Source organism: Aethalodelphis obliquidens, unplaced genomic scaffold (assembly GCF_003676395.1).
Source record: "Aethalodelphis obliquidens isolate GAN/ISIS:26980383/991018 unplaced genomic scaffold, ASM367639v1 scaffold1, whole genome shotgun sequence".
Lineage (NCBI taxonomy): Eukaryota > Metazoa > Chordata > Mammalia > Artiodactyla > Delphinidae > Aethalodelphis > Aethalodelphis obliquidens.
The window spans coordinates 4,909,976-4,935,681 of NW_020837945.1; the positions used below are offsets into that span (position 1 = coordinate 4,909,976).

The following is a 25,706-nucleotide window of genomic DNA, read 5'->3' on the forward strand; positions in this document are numbered from 1 at the left end:
CCTGGGTTTTACCTTGAGCAAACTCATCATGTTCACAAATGAAAATCAGAGAAAGACCCCTTCTGTTTTGAGCAAGTGGAAACTCACCACTTAAGACCAGGAGTTCTCCATCACAAAGCCCTGTCTTCCAAGGGAAATTACTTTACCAGAGGTTTATCTAACCTGGGAAAGAGCAATTAGCCAGGCTCTAGCTTTCCTCTCATCTCACATAAAGGGAGGTAAAATGTTTAAAAAAACAAACAAGCAAATGAAAACGTCTGAATAGCATAACCTAGGGACTCAGGGATACTCAAATATGAGATTTAATCATAAGATTATAGAAAGCTTCCCCTTCCTAACACCTTCTCACCACATCAGCGGGGCTCCAAAATAGTAACAGTACAACTGAGAGAGCAGTGGGACACAGACTCTACCTAAGAAGGAATTCCTAGGGAAACATGAGGAATAGGAGATAAAAAATTAGAGAAAACTGAAGCCTCTGGCACCTTCAGCTACATCACACTTTAAATACAGCCCAGATCCTCACCAGACTCCCATAAAACTTCACACTAAAAGCCTAATTATCCCAGCTCCTATTACTCTATGTTATGTGTCTGTTTGTCCAGAAAAAATTGCAAAGAATAAAAGACAAGTAAAAATACATATGAAGAGACAAAGCAAGAGTGAACACCAGACTCAGGTATGACACAGAGGTTAAAAATATCAGAATGGAATTTAAAATAACTATGACTAATATGTTGAGGGCAGTAATGGAAAAAGTAGATGACATTCAAGAACAGATGGGTAATATAAGCAGAGTGAAGGAAACTCTAAGGAAGCATCAAAAGGAAATGTTACAAATCCAACCTAATGCAACAGAAGTGAAGAATGCTTTTGATGAGCTCATTAGTAGACTGGATTCAGCCAAGAAAGAATAAGTGAGCTTGAAGTTATGTCAGTAGAAACTTCACAGACTGAAAAGCAAAGTGAAACAACGAGAATATCTAAGAAATGTGGGAAACTTACAAAAAGTGTAACATAGGCATAATGTGAATGCCACAAATAGAGGAAAGAGAAAAAGGAGTAGAATAAATATTTAAAGAAATGATAGCTGAGAATTTTCTAAAATTAATGGCAGACACCAAATCACAGATCCAAGAGTCTCAGAGAATACCAAACAGGATAAATATTCAATAATTTTACACCTAAGTGTATCATATTTAAACTTCAGAAAACCAAAGAAAAAGAGAAGATATTGAAAGAAGCCATAGGAGAAGAAAACTTTACCTGTGAAGGGAGTAGGATAAGAATTACAGTGGACTTTTTGCCACAAACTATATAAGCAAGAACGTGTAGTGAAATATGTAGTGTATTGAAAGAAAAAAGATAAAAAAAAAAACTACCAACATAGAATTCTATATCCATTGTAATGATTTTTCAAAAGTGCAGGAGAAATATTTTCATAAACAAAAACTGAGTGACTTTATCTTGAGTAAGCCTGCTGTGTAGAAAATACTAAAATAAGTTATTTGGCAAAAAGGAAAATGAAGTGAGTCAGAAACTTGCATCTACTTAAAGAAAGGACAAGCATGATAGAAGGAATAAATAACATTTTCAAGGAGAAACAGACAAATTCACTGTTAGAGGAACTTTGACACTGCTCTATTAGTGATTGACAGAGCCAGCAGGCAGCAAATCAGTAAGGATATAGTTGATCTAAGCAGTACCATCAATCAACTGAATCGAATTGATGTTTACAGAAACTTCATCAACAACAGCAGAATACATATTGTTTTCAAATGAATTGTTCACCAAGACCACATTCTGGCCATAAAACACACCACAACAAATTTTAAATAATAGAAATCATACAAATTATAGTCTCACACTACAATGGAAGTAAACTATAGTGGAATTAAATTTAATACAATGACAGAAAAATAGCTAGAAAATTTCTAAAAATTTGGAGAATAAAAATACAGTTCTAGATGACATGAGTACATTAAAGTCTTAAGAGAAATTTTAAAATATTTTAAGCTAAATGAGAATGAAACTGAACCATAAAAATTTGTGGGATGCAGTGGAAGCATTGCTTTAACATAAACTTGTAGCATTGAATGCATATATTAGAAAAGAAGAAAGATCTAAACTCAGTCATATAAGCTTCCACCTTAGGAAAATAGAGAAGTGCAACGTAAGCCTAAGGAAAGCAAAAAAAAAAAAGAAAAAAAGAAAATAATAATAATAATTAGAGCAAAAATCCATTAAATTGAGAACAGGAAGCCAAAAGAAAAAAGATCAACAAAACTAAAACCTAGTTATTTGAAAAACTCAATAAAATTGGTATACTTCTATCCAGGTTACCAAGGAAAAAGAGAGAAGACAAAAATTACTAATACTAGAAATAAAAGAGGGGCCATCACTAATGATCCTATGATCATTAAAATGATAATAAAGGAATATTATGAAAAACCCTATGCCCATAAATTTGGTAACTTAGATGAACTAATTCTTGGAGGAGATGAACTGCCAAAGTTCATGCGAGGAAAATTAGACCATCTGAATAGGGCTGTATCTATTAAAGAAATTGAGTCAATAATTAATAGCCTTTCAAAAAAGACAACAGTAGGTCCAGATGGTTTCACTGGTGAATTTTACCAACTATTTAAGGAAGAAATGATACCAAGTCTGTACAATTTCTTCCTAAAAATAGAAATAGAAGACATGTATCTTATTGCCTTCTATGAGAGTAGTATTATCCTAATACCAACACAAGATAAAGACATTACAAGAAAAGAAAACTACAGAACAACTCCCCTGAGCATAGATACAAAATTCCCCAATGAAATACTAGTAGATCCCAATCTAACAATGGGTAAAAAGAATTATACACAATGGCCAAGTTGATTTATTCCAGGTATGGAAGGCTGGTTCAACATTTGGAAATTAATGACTATAACTCATCACATTAACAAGCTAAAGAAAAGAAAAATCATACAATCTTAACAATAGAAAAAGCATTTGATAAAAAACAACATCCATTCATGATAAAAGCTCTCAGCAAATTAGGAATATGGGAGAACTTTCTCATCTTGAAAAAGAATACAGATGGTGCCAGACTTCCAAAGGTTTAACTTATGATTTTTTGACTTTACAATGGTATGAAAGAGTTACACATTCAATAGAAACTGTACTTAAAAATTTGAATTTTGATCCTTTTCCAGGTTAGTGATATGCAGTATAATACTTCCTCTTTATTCTGGATGGTGGCAGTGAACTACAGCTTCCAGTCAGTGATCATAAGCATAAACAGTTTATACACTTACAACCATTTTGTACCCATACAACCATTCTGTTTTTTACCATCAGTTCAGAATCCAATAAATTACATAAGATATTCAACACTTTATTATGAAATAGGCTTTGTGTTGGATGACTTTGCCCAACTGTTTGCTAATGTAAGTGTTTCTGAGTATGTTTAAGGTAGGCCAGGCTAAGCTATGATGATCAGTGGGTTAGGTGCATTAAATGATTTTTTGACTTATGATATTTTCAACTTACAATAGGATATAACCTCATTGTAAGTCGAGGAAGATCTATATCTACAAAATACCTACAGCGAACATCATACTTAATGGTGAGAAACTAAATGCTTTCCCTCTAAGATTGGGAACAAGGCAAGGATGTCCTTTATCACCACTCCTACTCAGCATCTTCCTGGAAACCCAAGCTAATGTAATAAGACAAGGAAAGGAAATAAAAATATGCAGACTGGGAAGGAAGAAATAAAACTTTGTTCACAGATGACATAAATGTCAAATTAGAAAATCCCAAATAATAAACAATTAAATTCCTGAAACTAATAATCTGTTGCAGCAAGGTTTCAGGATACAAGTTAATATATAAATTCAACTACTTTCCTATATGGTAGGAATAAACTATCGGAATTTAAAATTAAAGACACTACCATTTCCATTAACACCAAAAAGATAAATATTTAGATATTAATCTAATGAAATATGAACATAATTTATATGAAGAAAATTACAAAATCTGATTAAAGAAGTTAAAGATCTGCATAATTGGAGAGATAGTCCATATTCATGAATAGGAAGATTCAATCTTGCTAAGATGTCAATTCCTTTCAACTTGATCTATAGATTCAATGCAATCCCAATAAATAATCCCAGAAATTTAATTTATGCATATCAATAAATTGATTCTAAAGTTTATATGGAAAGTCAAAAGCTCAGTATTGTAGAAGAACAAAGTTAGAGCACTACCACTACATGACTTTAAGATCTCCAATGGTTGTGACACTTTGGGATTGGCAAAAGAATATTCAACTAGATTAATGGATCAGAATGAGGATCCCAGAAATAGATCCACACAAATAGATTCAACTAATTCTTAACAATGGAACAAAAGCAATTCAATTGGGAAAAGATAGTCTTTTCAACAATTGGTGCCATCCATATTAAAAAAAAACGTATCTAGACACAAAATTTAATAAAAATTTTCTAAAACTTATTTTTACAAAAATTAACTCAAAATAGATTATAAACTCAAATATAGATGTAAAACTATGCAAATCCTAGAAGATATACTAGAAGTAAATGTAGGTGACCTTGGATTTGACTTGGTTATGACTTTTTAGATACAACCACAAAAGTACAACCCATGAAAGAAAAAATTGATGTTGGACTTCATTAAAAAGTTCTGCTCTGCAAAAGACACCGTTAAGAGCATACAAAGACAAGCCACATACTGGGAGAAAAATCTTTGCAAAACAATTATCTGAAAAAGATTTGCATCAAAACTAAACAAAGAACTCTTGAAACTTAACAATAAGAAAAAAAAAATCCAGTTCTAAAAAGGGCAAACGAAATGAACAGACACTTCACCACAAAAGATACATGTAGATGGAAAATAAGCATATGAAAAGATGCTCAACATCTTACATCATTAGGGAATTGCAAATTAAAACAATGATGAGGTAACACTACGTAGCTATTAAAATGGCTAAAATCCAAAAAGCTGACAATACCAAATGCTGATGAGGATGTGGGGCAATAGGAACCTTTCTCTCATTGCTGGTAGGAATGCAAAATGGTAGGGCTGCTTTCAAAAAGGTTTGGCAGTTACTTTTAAACTAAATGAAGTCTTACCATACAATCCATCAATCATGTTCCTAGGTGTTTACTCAAATGAGTTGAAAACTTAATGTTCACACAAACGTGTGCACAGAAATCCTTATAGAAATTTTATTCACAATTGCTTCAAACTGGAAGCAACCAAAATGTCCTTCAATAATTGAATGGATGAGCAAACTGGTGCGTCCATACAATGGAATATTATTCAGTGATAAAAAGAAAAGAGCTTTCAAACTACAAAAAGACATGGAAGAGACTTACATGTGTACTACCAAATGAAGACAGCATGCCTGGAAAGATTATGTAGTGTATGTTTCCAACTACATGACATTTGGAAAAGTTGAAATTACAGAGACAGTAAAAAGTTCAAGGATTTGGAGGTCGGGGCCAGAGAAAAATATGTTAAACATGGAGGATTTTTTAGGATAGTGAAATTATTCTGTATGATACTGTAATAGTGAATACAGGACATTATGTATTTATCAAAACCCATAGAATGTACAAGACAAAGAGTGAAACTTAATATAAACTCTGTCCTTTGGCTAATAATGTATCAATATAGGTTTATCAGTTGTTATATATTTACCAAGCATCTCTTAGGGTTTTAATAGAGAAAGCTTCATGGTCCCAGACCAGTGTTGGCAAATCTTTCTTTTTTGAAACCTATCTTTTATAAATTAGTAGAATTTATTTCTAGAACATTTGTAGATTTATAGAAAAGGGGAGTAAATAGTACAGATTCCCCATACACTGCTCCCTACCTCTTCCTACAATTTCCCTATTAACATCTTGCATCAATGAGGTAAATTTTCATTTGTTTGAAGAGGTTATTTTTCCAAGAAGTCAAGCTCCAATGTAAAATATACAAGTCCACTTGACATTGGGAAAGTAGATTATTTTGATTTGCCCTAGTTGCTATTTACACTTGAGACATACCAGTGACATCTGATCAGGCAGAAGCCAGTTTAAGCCGGCAAGAGCCAAACTAGCTTAGAAATGACTGTATACATTCCATATGTTGTCAGTGCTTACTATTTATTAAGGGAGCATTGTGTGATGTGATGGTGGATTCTTAAAATATGTCAAACTATTGGGATTGGTAAAAAAATGAAAATGAATTGGGCTTCCCTGGTGGCGCAGTGGTTGAGCGTCCACCTGCCGATGCAGGGGACACGGGTTCGTGCCCCGGTCCGGGAAGATCCCACATGCCGCGGAGCGGCCGGGCACGTGAGCCATGGCCGCTGAGCCTGCGCATCCGGAGCCTGTGCTCCACAATGGGAGAGGCCACAACAGTGAGAGGCCCGCGTACCGCAAAAAAAAAAAAAAAAAAGAAAAAGAATTGATTTTATATATATATATAAAATCTGGAAGCACCTTAATTACAAAGAGAATTATAAAGTGTTCTAAGGGCAAGACAAATGCAGAAGACAATGCTCTTTATTTTTAATAGAGCATTACATTGGTTCACCTATTATCTTGTGATGGATTCTGGAACACTGAGGGATGAGAACAGCTCTTTATATATTTGTATGATATATTCAAGAAATGAGGCATATATGAACTATTTTATTTTTCCTGAAGAGTGATTTTCAGCTATAAAACTGTAATGTGAGCCAGGCCTTAAATCACAGTAAAAGCGTTCTATTTCCCTTAAAATTTGAACAGAGTTGAGTAGCTTTTCTTAATGTGTAAATTTAGCATCACCTAGGTTGTTTGAGGGGATAAAAGTTCAAGAGTATTTTCTTGCTGCAAGGAATTACCACAATTCTGTATTCTCTTTTCTTTTGTTGTTCTTGTTTTCTCTAAGATATTTACCTGTAAAGCATACAGTATATTTACTCTTTCCAACCTTTCCAGTCAAGACCTTTGTTTCCTTGTGTTGTAGAACTCTGAATAGACAAGAGGTTTCTTCTTTTTATCTGGACAGAATAAATTAATAACTGAAAAATGCAAAAACTCTTTGACTAAGAATGAGAATCAAGGGCCTGTGAGTGGGCTCAGACTCATCAGCTTCCACTCATCAGTGAAATCAGAATATTGGCAATAATATGCTTTAAACTCAGTGCTTTACTGAAAGGTGGTCATTCAGGGGAAGCAATTTTGTATTAGCGAGTATGTATCAGGAAGTTTGATAGTATTCCCAGTCCTGTGGATATAAAATTATTTTTCTAAAACACCCACTTTTCTAGGTAGTAGTACATATTCTTATGGAACAAGTGAGTTGGCCGTGTTGATGTGTCAATGGTAGGGTATTTCTTGCTCACATTCATGCACCATTTCAAGGCTTGTCCCTAATGCAGGGCTAGGAAACCACTGCAGGGACAGTGGGTTTCTCAGCGTCCTCTCCCTCCTTACTCTTTGTCCAAAGTAAAACCAGAGGCCAGCTGGGAAGTAAGAAAAAGGCCACACACACACACACACACACACACGCCACGATTTGCTGCAGCATATATCCCATTAGCAATAGGAGTTACTAGATGCCAGGATACTCTTATCTTATCCACATCATAAATTTTACTTTGCCTAAAGAATTTATCATCAGTGATGCTTGTGTCCTAGGACTGTTGTGATGTTGCAATCTACTTGCTTCCTCTTTTTATCTCCTTTCCTTTCTTTTAAAAATGTTGTGTCGTCAGAACTTTCCTTTTAATATAACATTAACCAGAATTTGGATCTGGTCCCCTTATAAACCAGAACCAGAATATATGGTTGACTTCTGCCTCCTCTTTTTGGTTGATAATTGTTCTTTCTTTAAAGAGTTGGCAGGAGAAGAAATGAATTAAACATGAGCTGATCTGATAAACAAAATATTAAAGCTTTCCTCTCAAAGAAAGAAGCCTTGGGCTTCCCTGGTGGCGCAGTGGTTGAGAGTCCGCTTGCCAATGCAGGGGACGCGGGTTCGTGCCCCAGTCTGGGAGGATCCCACATGCCGCGGAGCGGCTGGGCCTGTGAACCGTGGCTGCTGAGCCTGCGCGTCTGGAGCCTGTGCTCGGCAATGGGAGAGGCCACAGCAGTGAGTGGCCCACGTACCAAAAAAAAAAAAAAAAAAAAGAAAGCAAGAAGCCTTCTCACTTAATAAGCACTTATAAATTTTACAGTTTGTATGGATTAAATGGAAGTAAATAAATCAAATATTACTTTCTTCTGGGTCAAAAAGGTTATCTATCTACTATTCCAGTATAAATAAACACACACACATAGGTGTGTGTGTCTGTGTAGTTTTGATCTTTTCAACAACTCAATCTATTTTGACTAATCTTGTTACAAGTATATCGAAACAACACTGTGTCATTATTTTGAAATGATATACAGTCAAAGTCAGGGGTCTTTAACAGCAAGGAGGGAATTTCACGTAAGTTCATCAATATATTCAGACCCCCAAAGAAAGTTTATGCCAAATTCTGAGGGAGAAAAAAAAGAGTGGCTCTAGTTGTTTATAGTGAACATAAGTTATCAGGAGGGATAAATTATGTGTGTGTATGGGGGTGCGGGTGGTCCTGAAGAATGTATTGCCTTTCAGGTGAGAAGGCGCGTTCATACTCCTGACCAAGCAAGACCTGTGTGCTCTGTGATGTGTGCAGAGCCTGTCTGTGCCTTCACCAGCGTGAGCCTGCAGCATGACTTTCAGCGGAGATGGTTCTTTAAAACCCTAGTATGCGCCTTTCCCCAGAAAGTTCTTAATGCAGAGAAGGCAGATATAATTATCCATTCCTCTGTTCACCCATCGTGACGTACCTATCACGGGCCCTGTGAGGTGCTATCTCAGGATTAATTTTGTTTTAATTGAAAGGATCATCCAACCTGTTTAAATCCTGAGACTTTTGACATGGACAGTGTTAGATAGTGTGACACTGAGTCAGGAATTAAAATCTTGCTGCTACGACCTTCCATCTGGGAATTTGCAAACATATCAGTTAAAATTTCTCTTTTGACAGTCTAGTTTGGGTCATCTCTGAGTTTTTTTTTTAAATGAAAATGTTTTTATCTTCACTTCATTTTTCAAAGATGCTTTTATAGCTATAGAATTCTAGTTTAATATTATGTTCTCTTACCATCTGAAGACTATGGTTCTATTACCTTCTGACTTTCATGTTTGCTCTTGAGAAGACAGTAAGTTGAGAAACACTGTTTATTGTGGGTAACAGTTTTTTTCTCAATAGCTGTTTTTTGTTTTTTAAATAAAACTTTCCTTTATTTTTTGTGTTTTTCTGTTTCACTAGAATTTAGGTGTAGGATTATGACTTTCTGATTCTGAAGACTGGTATCTTACATCAATTCTGGACAATCCCAGTGCATTGTCTCTCCAAATATTCATTGCCTTCTCCCACTTTCTGTTAGCTCTTTGAACTCTCATTACTCCATGTTGGACCTTCTCACTCTATTATCGTTTTCTTAAGACTTTTCTTTCCTATTTCCCATCATTTTATATATCTGTACTTCATTCCCTATATTTTTCTCAGATTTACTTTTTTCAGTGTACTAGTTTTCTTTTCAGCTGTGTCCTTTTAGCTATTATATTTTTATTTCTATAGGTTTATTAGGTTCTTTATAAAATATTTCTGGAGAAAACATTATGGTTGCCAAAGGGGAAAGGGGGTGAGGGAAGGATAACTTAGGAGTTTGGGATTAACATACCCACACTACTACATATAAAATAGATAACCAACAAGGACCTACTGTATAGCACTGGGAACTATACTCAATATTTTGCAGTAACATAAAAGAGAAAAGAGTCTGAAAAGGAATATAGGAATCTACCTTTCTATCTATCTATCTATCTGAATCACTGCGCTGTACACCTGAAACTAACACAATATTGTAACACAACTATATTTCAATTTTAAAAAAAGATCAAAGGATCAAAGATTAAAGGAATTTGAACTCATAATAAAATAGTTATTATATATATGAAGAAATAAGCTGCCGTGAGCAACTATAAGTGCCATGAAGCACAGAATCAGACCCCCAATGATTGTAGATATAAGGATTATTGGAGATTATAAGTCATGAACATTGAATATGTTTAAAGAAATAATAGAGAAGATTGTCCATAAAAGTAAGAAAAATAGACACCAGTAAAACTGGTGAGATTAAAGTTTGAAAAGAGGCAACTTCTGGTACATACAGGTAGATGAAGAGGATGGGAAGATATGCATAACGTGACAAAGTAAAAGGTGAAAAGAAGACACACGGCAGCCCCAAGGAAGGCATGACTGGTGCTGCCTGGTACTGGGGGGACTTCAGAAGGTAACAACTTGCTGTTCCCTCCACCCAGTTCCTCCACGCATTCCCTGGCTGTGCCTGTACCTGAGACTGATTCTGGACTGCCATTGCTATGAGTTCTACCTTCGTGTCCCTCCATTTCTCCCCTGGTATTACATGAAGCTCCAGTGAGAGCTTGGACTGTGGAAAAGCATGGTCTGTGCAGTGAGCCCAGAGCAGGCTTCTAATCCTTGTTCTACCTTTCACTAATCAGTGATCTTGGACAAACACAACCCTTTACATTTCACTCCTCAGAGCCATGACACTGATGATGCTTTCAGATCTTTTCAAACAGTTTCATAATATTGAAGCACATCATGTGAAGGTGGGGATTGGAAAGCTGACAGGTAAGGTTTTGCCAAATCATGATAAGTCTAGAAATTGGCGCTTTAGCCCATGTGTCAATAGTTTCAAAAAAATTTTAATAGCAGAGACTTAAAATAACAAAAAACTTTTTTGGGGAAGTCCCAACATGAAAAACATATACTTTAACTCATACATATTCAGTGTAGTTTACATTAGTCAAAAAGTTTCCAAGGCAGTTCCAAACTTCAGTTTGGGGAAGGAAATACTTTTCGTCCTAATTTTGAACAATGAAGTAGTAAGTACTAGGGATATAATGCACAGCAGGATTAATATAATTAACACTGTTCTCTGTCATACATGAAAGCTGTTAAGAGAGCAAATCCTGAGAACTCTTATCACAAGAAAAAAAAAGGTATATTTCTTTGATTTTGTACTTATATGAAATGATGAATGGTCACTAAACTTTGGTAATTACTTCCTGAAGTATGTAAGTCGAATCACCACACTGTACACCTTAATACAGTCAATTATATTTCAAGAAAACAGGAAGGAAAAAAAATAAATACCATGAGAATTTTTTTTTTAAAAGGAAAAACTAGCTCCTGTTAGTTTTTCAGTATTTTTGACTTTGAGACGTATTGTTCAAGGTAATAGTAAGTGATATAATTATTGGTATTACTGGCTATACTGCCTGTCCGTGCATTACTGTCCCAGCATTGTGCTGAGACTTTAAATAAGTTATCTCATTTACTCTTCTCGGGGACTCTGTGATGTGTTGTTATTCTTACCATTTTACGTATGAGAAATCTGAGAGTGTAGTTAACCTCCTCAGTGCTCACAGAGTCATCAAAGTTATCAAAGAGGACTGCATTCCTTCCTCAGTGCACTGCGTGGAAGCCCTGCAGAGACTCCAGGAATGGTTGGTGTGTCCAAGCCTGGGAAGGAAGGGAACCCAATAGTGGAGCGTCACTCCGGGGATATTAGAAACTCACCTTCTCCAAAGTGTCGTTGTCCAATGTTACATTTATGTTCTATTTTTACATATTCTTGAGTAAGCTGCAGACTCAGTATAAGAATCTAGGCCTTTGACTCCAGGTATGGTCTTTCCTTTGGGTGTGGAAGCTGTTTCATATTGGGTTCATTTCTTAGGTGCCCTGGGCTTCAGATCAAGCATGTGGGCTGCCTTATAAAATGGCAGAGACTGCTGGCCAGCCCCCATCAATTCAATTCTGGGGAAGAGGAGTTATATGTTTAGATTTATTTCTGTGTCTTAAAAGAGATCGGTGGATGGAGAGAAAGGGGTATCGTAATTTATAATGGTGGATTAAAAAAATAGAGCCAGTCCATTTGTATAGAAAATTGGCCTGTATTATCCAGACATAAGCCACCAGAGGACAAAAGAATATAATGTGTCTATTATTTTTAAAATAGTTAGTGATGAAAATGGTTTTGAGATGATTACAGGTGCTAAATTGCAAACTCTGTACTTCATCATCATTTGTACACATTCGATAACATCATATTCGTTTTTAAAGATGAGTTCAAAAATTTCAAGCTTGTTTTTTAAAAAATTTTCTTAGGTGAGATACCTTATGTCTTAAAAGGATGGTAATTCATTATTGTTTATTTTTTCTTTTCATTTGGTTTGGTGAGGAAGTATGAATAAAGCATTAATTGTACTGTACTGATTGCCAAAGTGTAGCAATCATATTTTGGAGGTGAGAGCTTCAGGGCAGATTGCTGTTTCTTCATTGATTATTCCCAGGGAAAAAGTGACTTGTTGATAGATTACAATTCCATTGTGAATAATCGTTACTTTCATGGTCTTTGAGAAACGGCACAGAGCAGTGGAGACGGCTACACCTGCAGGGCTGTGATGCATCACATGAAATAACTTAACCGGAGTCTTCTTTTTTCCATGTAAATGTAGTCTTGAGTTCCTAATTATTAAGATGGAAAATTCAGCCCTTGAAAATAAGACTACAGAATAATGATAGTTGATTGTGATTTTTTTCTCTTCACATAAATAGTTTCACTTTCTTTTTTATGAGAATAAAGTTTTCCTTCTTCACCCCCGGTCAAAATAATTTCCTTTGTTCTTATTCAGTTATTTTTCTTTTTAAACACTTCGCACATGCAGAATAGACCAAATTGAATAGTACGCCTGGAAAAAAGTTTCATTTTTTTCTTTTGTCTAGATCGTGGGAGAACAAAAGACTAGACTAACTATGAGCATTCTATACTGTAATTACATATATTAAACTATCATTATTTCTTACTTTGCTAATCAAACATTTTTATCAATCATTTTTTATGAATCTGCAGAAAAACAAAAATGAAGTGTCTGAATGATTTCGACAAGGAGAGTCTGTCCCTCTAAAAATGGCAGTTTCGCTACAATTTTGCTCCATCACCACTAGCTGAAATTCATGGCGTCCATCAATGCTTATACAAACTTTTCCCATCCTGGTCTGGATGTGAGATAAATTACAGACATATTCCTCCTTTTAAAGATGTTCTGACCAGTGTTGATATTAACCAGGTGATATTCACAAAGTAATTTTTCCTAAACGTATGACGATGTGTAATATCACAAGGTTATGTGATGCATTTGAAGGAGAGGGGCCTTTGAAGTGAGGTGGCCCCTGACTCTCCGCAGTTTGGTCCAGCGGCCACCAAGGTCCGTGGGTGTAAACCTGAGGTGTACGGATCAGGGACGATGTTAGCCCTCACCTGACAGCGCTACACCGTGTCACTTACTCACCGGGCAGGAAGAGAAGGGAAAGGCTTCCCTCAGTGTTTTCTGTCACTGACTTCCGAGCAGGGGTTTACATTTCCCATTTCCCCTTGTATGCATTTTGTAAAGTCTCTGCAGTACCTGGAACCCAAGCATCCCAGTGAATGGAAGTAGGTGAAAACAAGGCCGTGTGAAGTCCTAACCATGTGGCAGCACTTCACCAGGAGTAGCTCTTTGTACTGGAGAATCAAATGATTGACTGTTGGCGGGGATTAAAACCCACTCTCTGAGTGTGGAGACTTTGATCTTCACCAAATCCACTGAGACAGCCGAAATTTCATGGGAAGGTGGCAAAGATTTCCTAAACCAAATGCAAATAGATGCTTAACTTTCAACTCCAGCTCACGCCCAGAGGCTTTGCAAGTGCTGATTTTTTTTTTACAGAATATTCCTGTTGGAATGGGCTTAAACTTAAATTGCAGCATCTTAAATTTTTTTTGGTTATTATATAGCTGGTGATTCTTATGAGATTGCAATAATAGATGTGTATTATGTAGAGATAATGTTATTTGGAGGCCTTATTAGAATTTGGGAAGGACTTACCAAATGACAAATTTGGTCTTTTGGGATAAAGACCGTGTACTCTCACTCTTTTGGCAATCCAGTCAATTATGGGCTATGCATCATCTTTTTTCTTTAATTTACTGATGCTAATAAAATTTTGTATAAAACAATAAACATAGAAAACATTTTCCAACATAATACATGTTATAATTAACCTATACTTGTGAATGCCTCATTAAAAAGATCAGTGAGTAGATTAGCATTTTTGTTAGGAAAAATATATAGTTATATGAGTTACAGCCCAAATTTTTGTCATGAAAATTATGTGCTTTTGGCTCAGACATGGCCCTAGTTTTCTGGTCAGAAAAGAATGTGGAGGTAAAAATTAGATGATTCCAGGATAACTTCCTGTTAAAAGTCTGCAATCTGTGACCTTTCCTGTATCTTCTCCACTGGATCCTTGTTTCATTGATGAGGTTATTACAGGTGTTGTTATTATTAATTTCCTCCCAAAGGTATTATTCTCTTTATGTGTGTGTTGTCATTATTTAGTGTTCTTAAGTAAAATGATTTTACTAGATTTTAAAAAAAAAATTTGGAAAAGATTGTATCCTTTGTGACTTCCCTGGTGGCACAGAGGTTAAGACTCCACACTCCCAATGCAGGGGGCCCAGGGTTCGATCCCTGGTCAGGGAACTAGATCCCACATGCATGCCACAACTAAGAGTTCGCATGCCACAAGTAAGGAGCCCGCCTGACGCAACTAAGAGCCAGTGCAACCAAATGAGTAAATAAATAATTTTTTTCTTAAAAAAAGATTGTGTCCTTTAATGGACCGTTGAACAACTCATCTGCTCTTACATTTTTGTGCAATGGAATCAGTGCTTCTTTTCTCTTGGTAGATGCCATGTGATGTGATGGCTGCCCCAGTGTCATCTTTGCTGCCATTTCAAGTCCAGCCTTCCCCTGCAGTCTGATTTATGATCTTAGGACTGGAATACAGGATTATTAGGTACAGAAATTTGCTTTAGAAGCAAAGTGAGGACTGTATAGATATTGAGAGGTCAGGCTCCTTTCTGCAGTGATCGATGTATTCCCATAAAAGTTGGGCTTCAAGCACGGGTGTTTGTCCACGCTCTATCTGCCCTCCTGGCAGATACCTACTGCTGAGCTGCTGGGAACACCTGGCTACACCCCTGGGTGTGTGTGTGCCTTTTTGCCTCACCTGGAAATGGGTCGGAAATGCAGACTCTCAGGCCCCTTCCCAGATCTCCTGCGTCAGAATCCACATTAACAATCTCAGGTGGTTCTTACACACACTCAAGTTTGCGAAGCTGGTCTAAAACCTCCTTGTCCTTCAGATCAACCTTGGGATGGCAGTTTCCGAATGTTTCCTCCTAGGACGCAGATTTGTCATTCTCGTTAACCAACTTTGCCTCTGTGATATTGAACAATCAAACACAACCCTCTCATTTCATCTGTCACTACTGATGAGAGGTGCATGCAATTATTTTCCCTTTAACATTAAATAAGGAAAAATAAACCCTCTCTGAAATCATCCATGTTCCTTGCTATTGTACTGACATACTGAAAAAAAAAGTGTAGACATATTAATACTTTTAATAATAATAATTTTTAATATAAGCCTTTGTAAGCATGTTTCTTTAACATTTAATAGAATTTCCTCATGAATCTAACGGGCTCCAATACTTCCCATCTCTGCGTCCCTTTTTGTGTTCTCATACCTGTGGATCGTCAGTCACCAAGGTGGGTTTTGACAGTTCCAGGTTCACAGTTCCCAACTCCAGAGCATCCCTTGGACCACAAGGACCCAGGCACTGGTATCTGTGAAAACCTTCTCCAGGGTTTCTGGTGATGTGCATGTTTGGGACCTGTTGACCTGACTTTGCAGAGCCCCTGTCTCTTCTTTGAGTGATGGGGATGGAATGTGAGCTAGTTACACTGATGGATGTACAAGCACTTCACGAACTGCCGAGGGTTCCTCACATGGCCATGGGCACCCTTTGCTTTTTCCTTCCATTCTATAACTCTTGCTAATTCCTCAGATCCGTGCTTTTCCCAGCACCTCCCTAACCCTATTGCCAGCATTTCTGAGATGGGAGTTGGTTTTGTTCCTTGTCATTACAACACTCCAGCTTCATGTCTAGAGTTAAATCCAAATTGTCTTTCATCTGACGTGCAGACAGATTCGCAAACTACATGTAATTTGTTTATTCCCCAGACCCGACCCAGCGACCTCTAACTCACATTGAGGGCTTTGAGCTGGAGCTGTTGGTGGCACAGTTGAGCTCGGTCCAAACCCCCACATCCAGGAAAGGAACCAACTAGGAAAGTTGGTTCATCCAGGAAAGGAACCAACCAGCGGGTTCATGGGACAAAAAATCAAATATCCTGGGCTCCTTTTCTTATGGGTTTCAACATGACACACAGAGGCAGTGGGGATCAAGTTGCAGGTCTTTCTCTGAATGATACAGATTGTTTTTCCCTTCAGTTTTCTTGAGGCATAATTCCATCCACATCAGCAATTTTGCCTTGTTCCTTAATGCATAGTAATCTTGCCTTTCAAGAGAGATTTCTTTCATCACGAAATTTTACTCCCTTTGATATTTTACAGTCCTTTTCTTGCCAAACTCACAGTGACAGCCGATGGTCAAACTCTGAGATGCTGAGGACTCAGTGCTCAGTGACCTGACCTTGCTGACGTGAGCCCCAAATATCATGGCACTACAGAGGATCCTTGGTCCCCAGGCCACGTGGGCCTATAGACACCTTCAAGAATGGAATGGTGGTAGGACTGTGAGAAGATGAGAACATTGGGGATTTTTTTGTTTATTAAGTTGGTGATTTTCCTTCACAAACGGAATGATTTTCTTCTGTTTCAAGAAGGCTTTTGCTCCATCATTGACCACGTTCATGGGTTACACAGCATCATACCAAGTAAGAAGATGGAGACCACGTCAGCCAACATTTCTGGAATTTAGCTCCATCATTTGTAACACAGGGTGACACACCCAGGACACTCTGTATTCTGCCTTGCATGCATTATACGAGAACTCATTCATTATACAGGCACAGGAGCACAGTTCTTCTGAGATTATCCAATCATTACATTGGTTTCATTGAAAATTTGGGAAAGACTCAAGGAATTTCCCTCAGAGCCAGTTGGCTGACCAAGAGGAAGTTCACATTTTTAAAAACTAAGATATTCTCTCCTTCTTTGCACTTTGCTATTTTCTCCTGCCTGTTCCCCTGTTGCGCTGAGGATCCTCAGCGTTGCAGTGATGTTGGGAGAAGACCACCACCGGGGACAGCTGAGGCAGGTGTAGGATGCGGTGGAAGAAAGGAGGGTGGATGAAGTGTCTACTTCCTTCACCGGTCAGGCCCAGAAGCATTTTCCTGTCTGAGGGTTCATTTGTGGCCTTTAATTCTGAAGGTTGATATGCCGCAAATGGGAGTTGAATTGCCAAACATTAAACCCAGCCTGGAATGGTTAATATAATCTGTTCTCAACCTAGAAACCAGCGAGGGCTTTGGATGGTACAGTGTGTACTTGCCCCAAATAGCCTTTTGTCTCGCTGGCTGGACCCATTGCGTGCCATTGCTTTCCATTTACAAAATGGGGCTTTTGGGGCTTCCCTGGTGGTGCAGTGGTTAATAATCCACCTGCCAATGCAGGGGGCTCGGGTTTGAGCCCTGGTCTGGGAAGATCCCACATGCCGCGGAGCAACTAAGCCCATGCGCCACAGCTACTGAGCCTGCGCTCTAGAGCCCGTGGGCCACAACTACTGAAGCCCGTGTGCCTAGAGCCCGTGCTCGGCAACAAGAGAAGCCACGACAATGAGAAGCCTGCACACTACAATGAAGAGTAGCCCCCGCTCACCACAACTAGAGAAAGCCTGCACGCAGCAACAAAGACCCAGTGCAGCCAAAAATAAGATAAATAAAATAAATTAATTAATAAAAAATAATGGGTCTCTTGGAAAGTACAGTACTGGTTTCATAAGCATCCTTTTAGGATGCCATCTTGTACTTTTCTGAATTCTTCATGGATTGTCTTCAGTAGTTCATCAATAGTCAGCTGTCCTTGGTCTTGTCTTTCTTATTCCTTTCTAAAATTTTGTGGTAAATTTAGTAAAATTCTCTCATCTATTCATGATTTTAATAGTCTGCGCCATTGCTCAGATATCAGTGCGCAGTCTATATTAAGGTTATCCCGGGACTTCCCTGGTGACGCAGTGGTTAAGAATCCAGCTGCCAATGCAGGGGACAGGGGTTCAAGCCCTGGTCTGGGAAGATCCCATATGCCACGGAGCAACTAAGCCCGTGTGCCACAACTACTGAGCCTGTGCTCTAGAGCCCGTGAGCCACAACTACAGAGCCTGCATGTTGCAACTACTGAAGCCCACGCGCCTAGAGCCCGTGCTCCGCAACAAGAGAAGCCACCACAATGAGAAGCCCACGCACCTCAATGAAGAGTAGCCCCCGCTCGCCGCAACTAGAGAAAGCCTGTGTGCAGCACAAAGACCCAACACAGCCAAAAATAAATAAATAAATAATAAATAAATTTTTAAAAAAAAAAGGTTATCCCTTTGCTTACTTAAGGATATCACTCTGTTATACCTGTTGTTCCGTCTGGCCCAGGGTTCTGCTTATTTGTGTGTTTTTCCAAATCTAGAGTACTTTGTTCTGAATGCTGACATTTTGCTTTCAGTTAGACCATGTTCAAAACATCATTTCGACTTCCAGTAAGTATTTATGGGTAAGGCCTCATGTTATCTAACCAGAGTTTCATTTTCTCCGGATCTTATCTTTATGTGCATGAGATATGTGCAGAATCCCAATGACTGGAAATCTCTGAAATATTTATTACGTGTGTCCATATCTGTTTCTCCAAATTGCTGTCTCTCCTCCTGTGCTTAATGGTGCATTTTAAAAACACTTTCTGGATATTGTTACCAAGGTCACACGTTTCCTACAAGTATGTTTATGACATGTAACCTAACAATGTTTTTTTCTTGCTCTTTCTTGCTGGAACTATTATCTTGGGTTCTGAATCTGGAGTGTGTGTGCATGAAAGTATGTGTTTCTTTGTGTGTTTTATCCCGTTTTGGCACTAAAAAATACCTACAAACTGAAAGTCATGGTGAACATATTTGATATAGGTCCTTTTTCAGGTCTGCCTTTTGAATAACATTCTCATTATTTAAACACAATTGTGCATGCTGGTTCATCTCTTCTTGCTGATATCTGACAGGAAGATTTGGATTTAGGTATGAATTCAGCCATCAGGATCTACACATCAGAACTGGCTTATGAATGAGTTACTTTGTGGGCTTTTATTACATATAGTCCCCAGGACTATCGAGCCAATCCAAGGAGGGCTTAACCAGGTACTATTAAAAACTGGAATTAGGACCTAATCCTAAACCACAGAATGACATTTATCTAAAGTAATTACCTTGTGACTCAAACACATTTCAGTAGCATTTGCTAATCTCACAAGCATATGGGATCAGGGAATTAAAAATAAGAAGCAGGTCAAATAAATGTGACTCTGGAAGTGAAAATATATCTGACTGAGTTACTTGTTTATATTTTTAAAGGAAAAATGGAAAGAAATACATCTTACTAATAGGAAGAGGTCATTGTTAAACTTTAAAAGAGAATAAGACTAAACTAGTACTAGCTATGAATTACCAATTTGAAATGCCTTTCCGTCTGTTTCAAGGTGAGACCTGTGCGTTCAGATTCTAGTGGACCCTGGAAGGCTTCGGGGCCAGGCGGGCCCACCTAACAGTGGGAAAAGATCCTGTGCCAGGCGGACAAAACTAGAAAGTCACATTTTGGAAAGAGTGAAGGAAAGTTTAAATGCTGACTTGACCCTTCCTTGTACTTCTCTCCCCATTCCAGCTCCCCTTACGCTCACAGCTGGGAGGAACTGTGAAAGTTGCTGCAGTTTTAGGATTATAAGTTTTGAACTGAGACACACCTGAGCTTGAAACATGGTTTCCCCACTAACTAGCTGGGCGAACTTAACTGTGCTGTTTGACATCCCTGAGCCTCTGTTCCCGCACCTGTAAAACAGGGATGATGTCCTTACCTCACTGCTGGGAGAGAAAAGATATAAACAGGTGCTGAGTGGGCACCTCTGGCTCAGAGCTTGACACAAAGCCCTGTAACCCAGACGGCTTTCAAGCAGTAGCCGTGTGCGAGTCTGGCAGAAGGTGGCCTCTGGGTGTTAAGCCAGACACTAGACTTCCTGCCCCTGCCTGAGGTGGCAGGGCACCCCCTGAGCTTGGAGAGAAGACCGAAGTGTTACTTTCTTCGTTTAAAGGATTCTCTTTTGATTTAGCCATAGCAATGTCTCCTCCCTCGTTCCTGTTGATGATTTGTGCTTGTTGAGATTCTTTCCTACAGCATTAGTCTTTTTAAAGATGTAAATTTGTTTCATTTTAATTTCTTGTTTTGTATTTTATGTCTTTTTTCTGATTTTTTGAGTTTGCTTCATTCTTCTAGCTCATGGAACTGAATTTTTGGCTGATTTGTTTTTAGTCTTTCTCTCTTTTAAAAGGAAATACATTGCAAGCTATAAATTTCTCTCTAATGAGCACTGTAGCTCCACTCTACAAGACATTTTAAAAAATGCACAGTTGATTATTTCCAGTAGGTCATGTAAGCATATTTATATTTCCTTGAATTTCTGGCATATTTGGTATTTTCATTTATCAATGTTTTTGATTCTCCTGCTCCCCTACCGAACTTGCCTGCTGTTTGATAGATTGCTAGCGTTCTTTATTTCTTCTATTGGTGTGGAAGTTACAAATTCTATTTCTATTCTTTGTTGTCAACCATGACTTTGACATGTACCCTCACATACAAAACTTAAAGTTAATGAGCTTGTCTACCCTTCTCCTGAACTTGACTTCTTTAATTCCCATCTCTTTCTTCTGCTTTTCATGCTTCTTTGTCTAGAATTTTAATTATGCCTTACTTTTAACAGCCCTATTAATCTTTTTAAAGTTAATATTTATCTGGATTTACCAATGTATGAATAGAGTTCTTATCATTGCTTCTGGTAGCCTGGTAGCATTGTCTGAATAGTAAAGATCTGGTAAGGCATGGCCCCTAACGAATTGGGACAGAGTCCTGACCAATTGGAAGGTGCATGGCTGAGGATGCTAAGCTCGCTGGCTGAGGACCACCTGTTCCTGCAGGACATGTTTCCTTCCTGATGAAGTATAATCTTCAATAGTTTCTCCAGTAAGGGTCTAAGAGTAGTAAGTTCTCTCTTTCTTCTTATATCTCAAAAGAACTTTGTCATGCTTCATTTTTGACTGGTAACCTAGCTGGATATAGAATTCTATATTGACATTTACTTTCCTTCAGAATTTTTGTACCTTCTTATGACTTTCTCCCGTATTTCATTGCCAGTGAGCAGTCCGCTGTCATTTCATTTGTCCTTACTCTGCTAGTAATCTGTCTTTTTCTCTCTGGTAGGTTTTAATATTTTTCTCTGTCTCGGTGGTGGTCTGTAGTTTCATCTAGTTAAGGATTTTAAAAATATTTATTCTGCTTGGCTTATATTTCTGGAATCTGAAGATTCATGTTGTTCATCAGTTCTGAGATTTCCTTCAGGTTTTATCTCTTCAAATATTGTCTCTCTCATTGTCTTCTTCCAGGGATCCTGTTAAAAGTGCTTTGGGATTTGTTATTCTTTTCTCTGTTTCTCTTAACTTCTCTTTCACCTGGTCTAACTCTTTACTTCTCTGGGTTGCACTTTGGGGGATTCATCATATCAACGTTTTTCTGCACTCTTCCTTTTTGCTCTGTGTCTGGTCTAAAGTTTGTTTAGTTTTTGTTTGTTTGGGGTCAGTTTCAGAGGATTCTGGGACTCTCATTTTGTGGCACATGATGGTTATTGGTCTAACAGAGACTCTTTCCCTTTTTGTTCTGTTTATTTCCTTTTATTCCTATTGCCCACCTCCTCGAGGATAACTGCTCCCACCATTTGAAATGTGCTAATATGTTGAGTGTGCATTTTTGTAGGTATGTTTTACACTGTATATTATTGTTTTATGCAAATGTTGGTTTAATTTACATCATCAAAGGGTGTTATACATCTTTTAATTTTCATGAACACTATGTGTTTGGAATTCTCCCACTTTGCTATGTGTAAATTGAATTCCTTGTACCTAGCAGCTGCATTGTAGTCAATGATTTGTATCCACCACATTTTATGAATCCACTTCCTCAGAGATGGACATCCAGATTATCTTCAAGAACCCACCACCACAAATATTACTATCATTCAATCCAAAACATCTTCTATTTTTCCTTATGGATTTTCTTCAGGCTGTCACCTGCTTAGAAATGTGTTGTTTAATTTCCTACTAGTTGAGTATTTTTAAAGTTATCTTATGACTATTAATTTCAATGTTAATGTTGTTTTCAGAGAACATACTTTGAATTATTATAATTTGAGTAATTGAGGGATTTTTAATGTCCAAGAATTTGATTTATCTTGGTTAATATTCCATGTGCTCTTGGCAAGAATCTGTACTACACAGTTGTTGAGTGGAGTGTTCTTTAAGTGTTAATTACGTTAAATTGGTTTATAGTGTTAATCAAATATTCTATATTTTATTCAAGTTTTGGTCCACTTGTTTTATCAGTCATAAGGAGAAGCATGTTAAAATCTCCCACTGTGAATTTGAGCTTTCTTTTTGAAAACAAAAATCTTCTGTCAATTTTGGTATCATATGTTTTGAATCTATTTCATTAGGTACATTTAAATTTAGGTGAGTTACTCATTCTTGGTGGAGTGACTGTTAACATTATGAAATACTCCTCTTTATCTTTGATGTTACTATTTGTCCTGAATTGCACTAGGTCTGGTATAAACAAAGCCATCTAGATCTATGATGCACAGTGGTTGGATAGTATGTTGCTTTTTAACATTTCATTTTCAACCATCTGTTTCTTTATGTTCTAAGTGTATTTCCTGTAAAATGCATTCATTTGGATCTTGTTTATTTACCTCGTCTTTAAGTGGCATTTAGTCTATTCATATATAATGTAATTCTCAACATAACTTGGGTTTAGATCTTTCATATTGGTGTATGTTTCTCTTTTTAATTCCCTGACTTATTTTGAGTGACCAAGTAATTATTTAATTCTATTAACGTTTTAAATATACATTCTTGTATTATTTTTTCAGGGTCACTAGGAATTACAATGTATATCTTTAACTTCACTAGGAATTACAATGTGTATCTTTAACTTAACACAGTTCAATTTCCAATTATATCAAACTCTTTACAAAATGTAGGAACACCATGATTACAGGTATAATTCCATTTATCCCCCTCTTGCTCCTTGTGCTCTTTTATTCCTCTGTACTCTATGAACCCTACAACATGTTGCTACCATTTTTGCTTTGAACAATTGTAGCTTAAATCTGTGTATGTTGTATGTATTACACAAACATAGATATGTGTCTGTACACACAAACATACACGTATTAAAAGTAATAAATAGGTCCCCTTTTTTTACCTATATTTTGCACTTTCTATGGTCTTCTTTTTTTTTCCTGCAGACTTGAACTTCTATCTGGAATCATATATTTCACCCTGAAGCAGTTCTTTTAGCATTTCTTGTAGCACAGGTTTTCTGGCTACAAAATCTGAGATTTTCTTTGGCTGAACTTGTCTTAATTTACCTTTCGTTTTTGATGTAAACCTCTGTTAGATATAGAATTTTGTATTAACAGCTTTTTTAAAAAAAAAATATTTTGACACTTTGAAAACTCTATTTCACTCTGAGAAATTCAATCATCACTCTTTTCATGCTTTCCTTGCATATGACCTGGCTGGGTTTTTTGGGCTACTTTTAAGATTTTCTTTCCATTTTTGGTTTTCAGCAGTTTGCCTCTGATGTGATAGGTGTGATTTTTAAAATTATTTTTTAAAGGCTTATCATGTTTGTGGTTTGCTGAGCTTCTTGGATATGTGTATTGATGTATTTCATCAATTTCAAATTTAGTGACTATTGTCTCTTAAAATAATTTTTTTCCTATATCTCTTCTAACCTCTGGGACTCCAATTATTTATATTGCTTGAGAGTATGTTACATGTCTTGGATACTTTGTTTTATTTTATTTTAGTTTTTTACTTTTTATTCTCTATCTACTGTCAAGATAGGGTCTATTGGCCTGCCTTTGAGTTCACTGATTCTTTACTCTGCTGTGTCCAAGTCTGCTAATAAGCTTATGCATTCTTCCTCTCTGACATCACATAATTCGATTCTGGTAGTTCCATTTGATTTTCCTTTTTACTGTTTCCATTTATGTGCTGAAATTCATCATCTACTCATATTTGTTGTCATCATTTTCTTCTAGACCCTTCATCATAGATACTTTAGAATTCCTGAGTGATAATTCAGACATCTGGGTCATTGCTATATTTATTTCTATGAACTGTTTCCTCTTTTAAATGTAGGCCTCTTTTCCTCACTTCTTTGTGCATCTTGTGATTTTTTATTTTATGCTGAACATAGTGTTGGGATAAGACATATTCACCTCCTGAGAAGACGTGCCCCCTGTCAGGCTGATGGTGTGAGCCTGAGTCAATCTAACATGTAGCTGAGCTGTCTCTGGACTCTGTTGCAGAGTTGGAATCTTAAGTTAGATTCAGTTCGCCAAAAACTTCGCACATTGTGAAGGTGGGTTTGAAACTTTGCGATTGGAGAGCTTGGGATCAGAGCACCAGCCACACCCCCTTTAGATCTTTGTGCATTGCAAGGCCAGCTATGAGCGTTCCAAACCATAGCAATGCTCTTTCTGCTTTACAGCCTGCCTGCCAGCATTTTGAGTTTCTGGTGCATTCTCTTTGCTCTCTAGACCCATTCCTGGCTTTCTGCACCTGGGGGCATCTCTTTCTGCCTTTGGGCTCTGCCCTCAGCCTTCGTACTTGGTGAATTTCCACGGATCTTTGTAGCGATTCATCTCCGTTCTCCCGTTCTCCCAGCTTTTGGCATTCATTTTGTTCCTAAATATATTCTTGCCTTCTTACTTGCCTACCATAAGCCTCCTTTTTTTATTTCTTAATTATGTATTAAGCAAATAGTCTGTGTTCATTCTAGAATATGTGAATATTCTATATTCATTTAGAGTTATGATACCTTGCTATATTGATATCTTCAACTCCGTTTGGGGAAAAAAGGGAAAAGCATAAAAAACAAAGAAACATGATTGCTTTGGCAGCACATATACTAAAATTGGAACCATGCAGAGAAGATTAGCTTGGCCCCTGTTCGAGGAAGACACACAAATTTGTGAAGCATTCCATGTTTTTAATAGACCCACAGACATAGAAAACAAACTTATGGTTACCAAAGGGAAAAGTGGGGGGAGGGATAAATTAGGAGTTTGGGATTAACAGATACTCACTACTATATATAAATTAGATAACCAACAAGGATATACTGTAGAGCACAGGGAACTATACTCAGTATTTTGTAATAACCTATAAGGGAAAAGGATCTGAAAAAGAATGTGTGTGTGTATATATATATGTGTGTGTGTGTGTGTGTGTGTGTGTGTGTGTGTGTGTGTGTGTGTGTGTCTGTATATATTCTTTTGTATATGTATAACCGAATCACTTTGCTGTATACCTGAAACACAGCAT

General features: G+C 37.3%; 1 protein-coding gene and 1 non-coding gene across 2 annotated transcripts in view; both read left to right on the forward strand.

Annotated features, from left to right (window-relative positions):
* Window positions 1-25,706, forward strand: part of DSCAM (DS cell adhesion molecule) — a 759,198-nt gene that overhangs the window by 221,804 nt on the left and 511,688 nt on the right. The gene's annotated exons all lie outside the window — the stretch shown is intronic.
* On the forward strand, window positions 25,271-25,373 carry LOC113624141 (U6 spliceosomal RNA). The gene has a single exon (XR_003434242.1). It is a non-coding gene; the product is annotated as a U6 spliceosomal RNA (small nuclear RNA).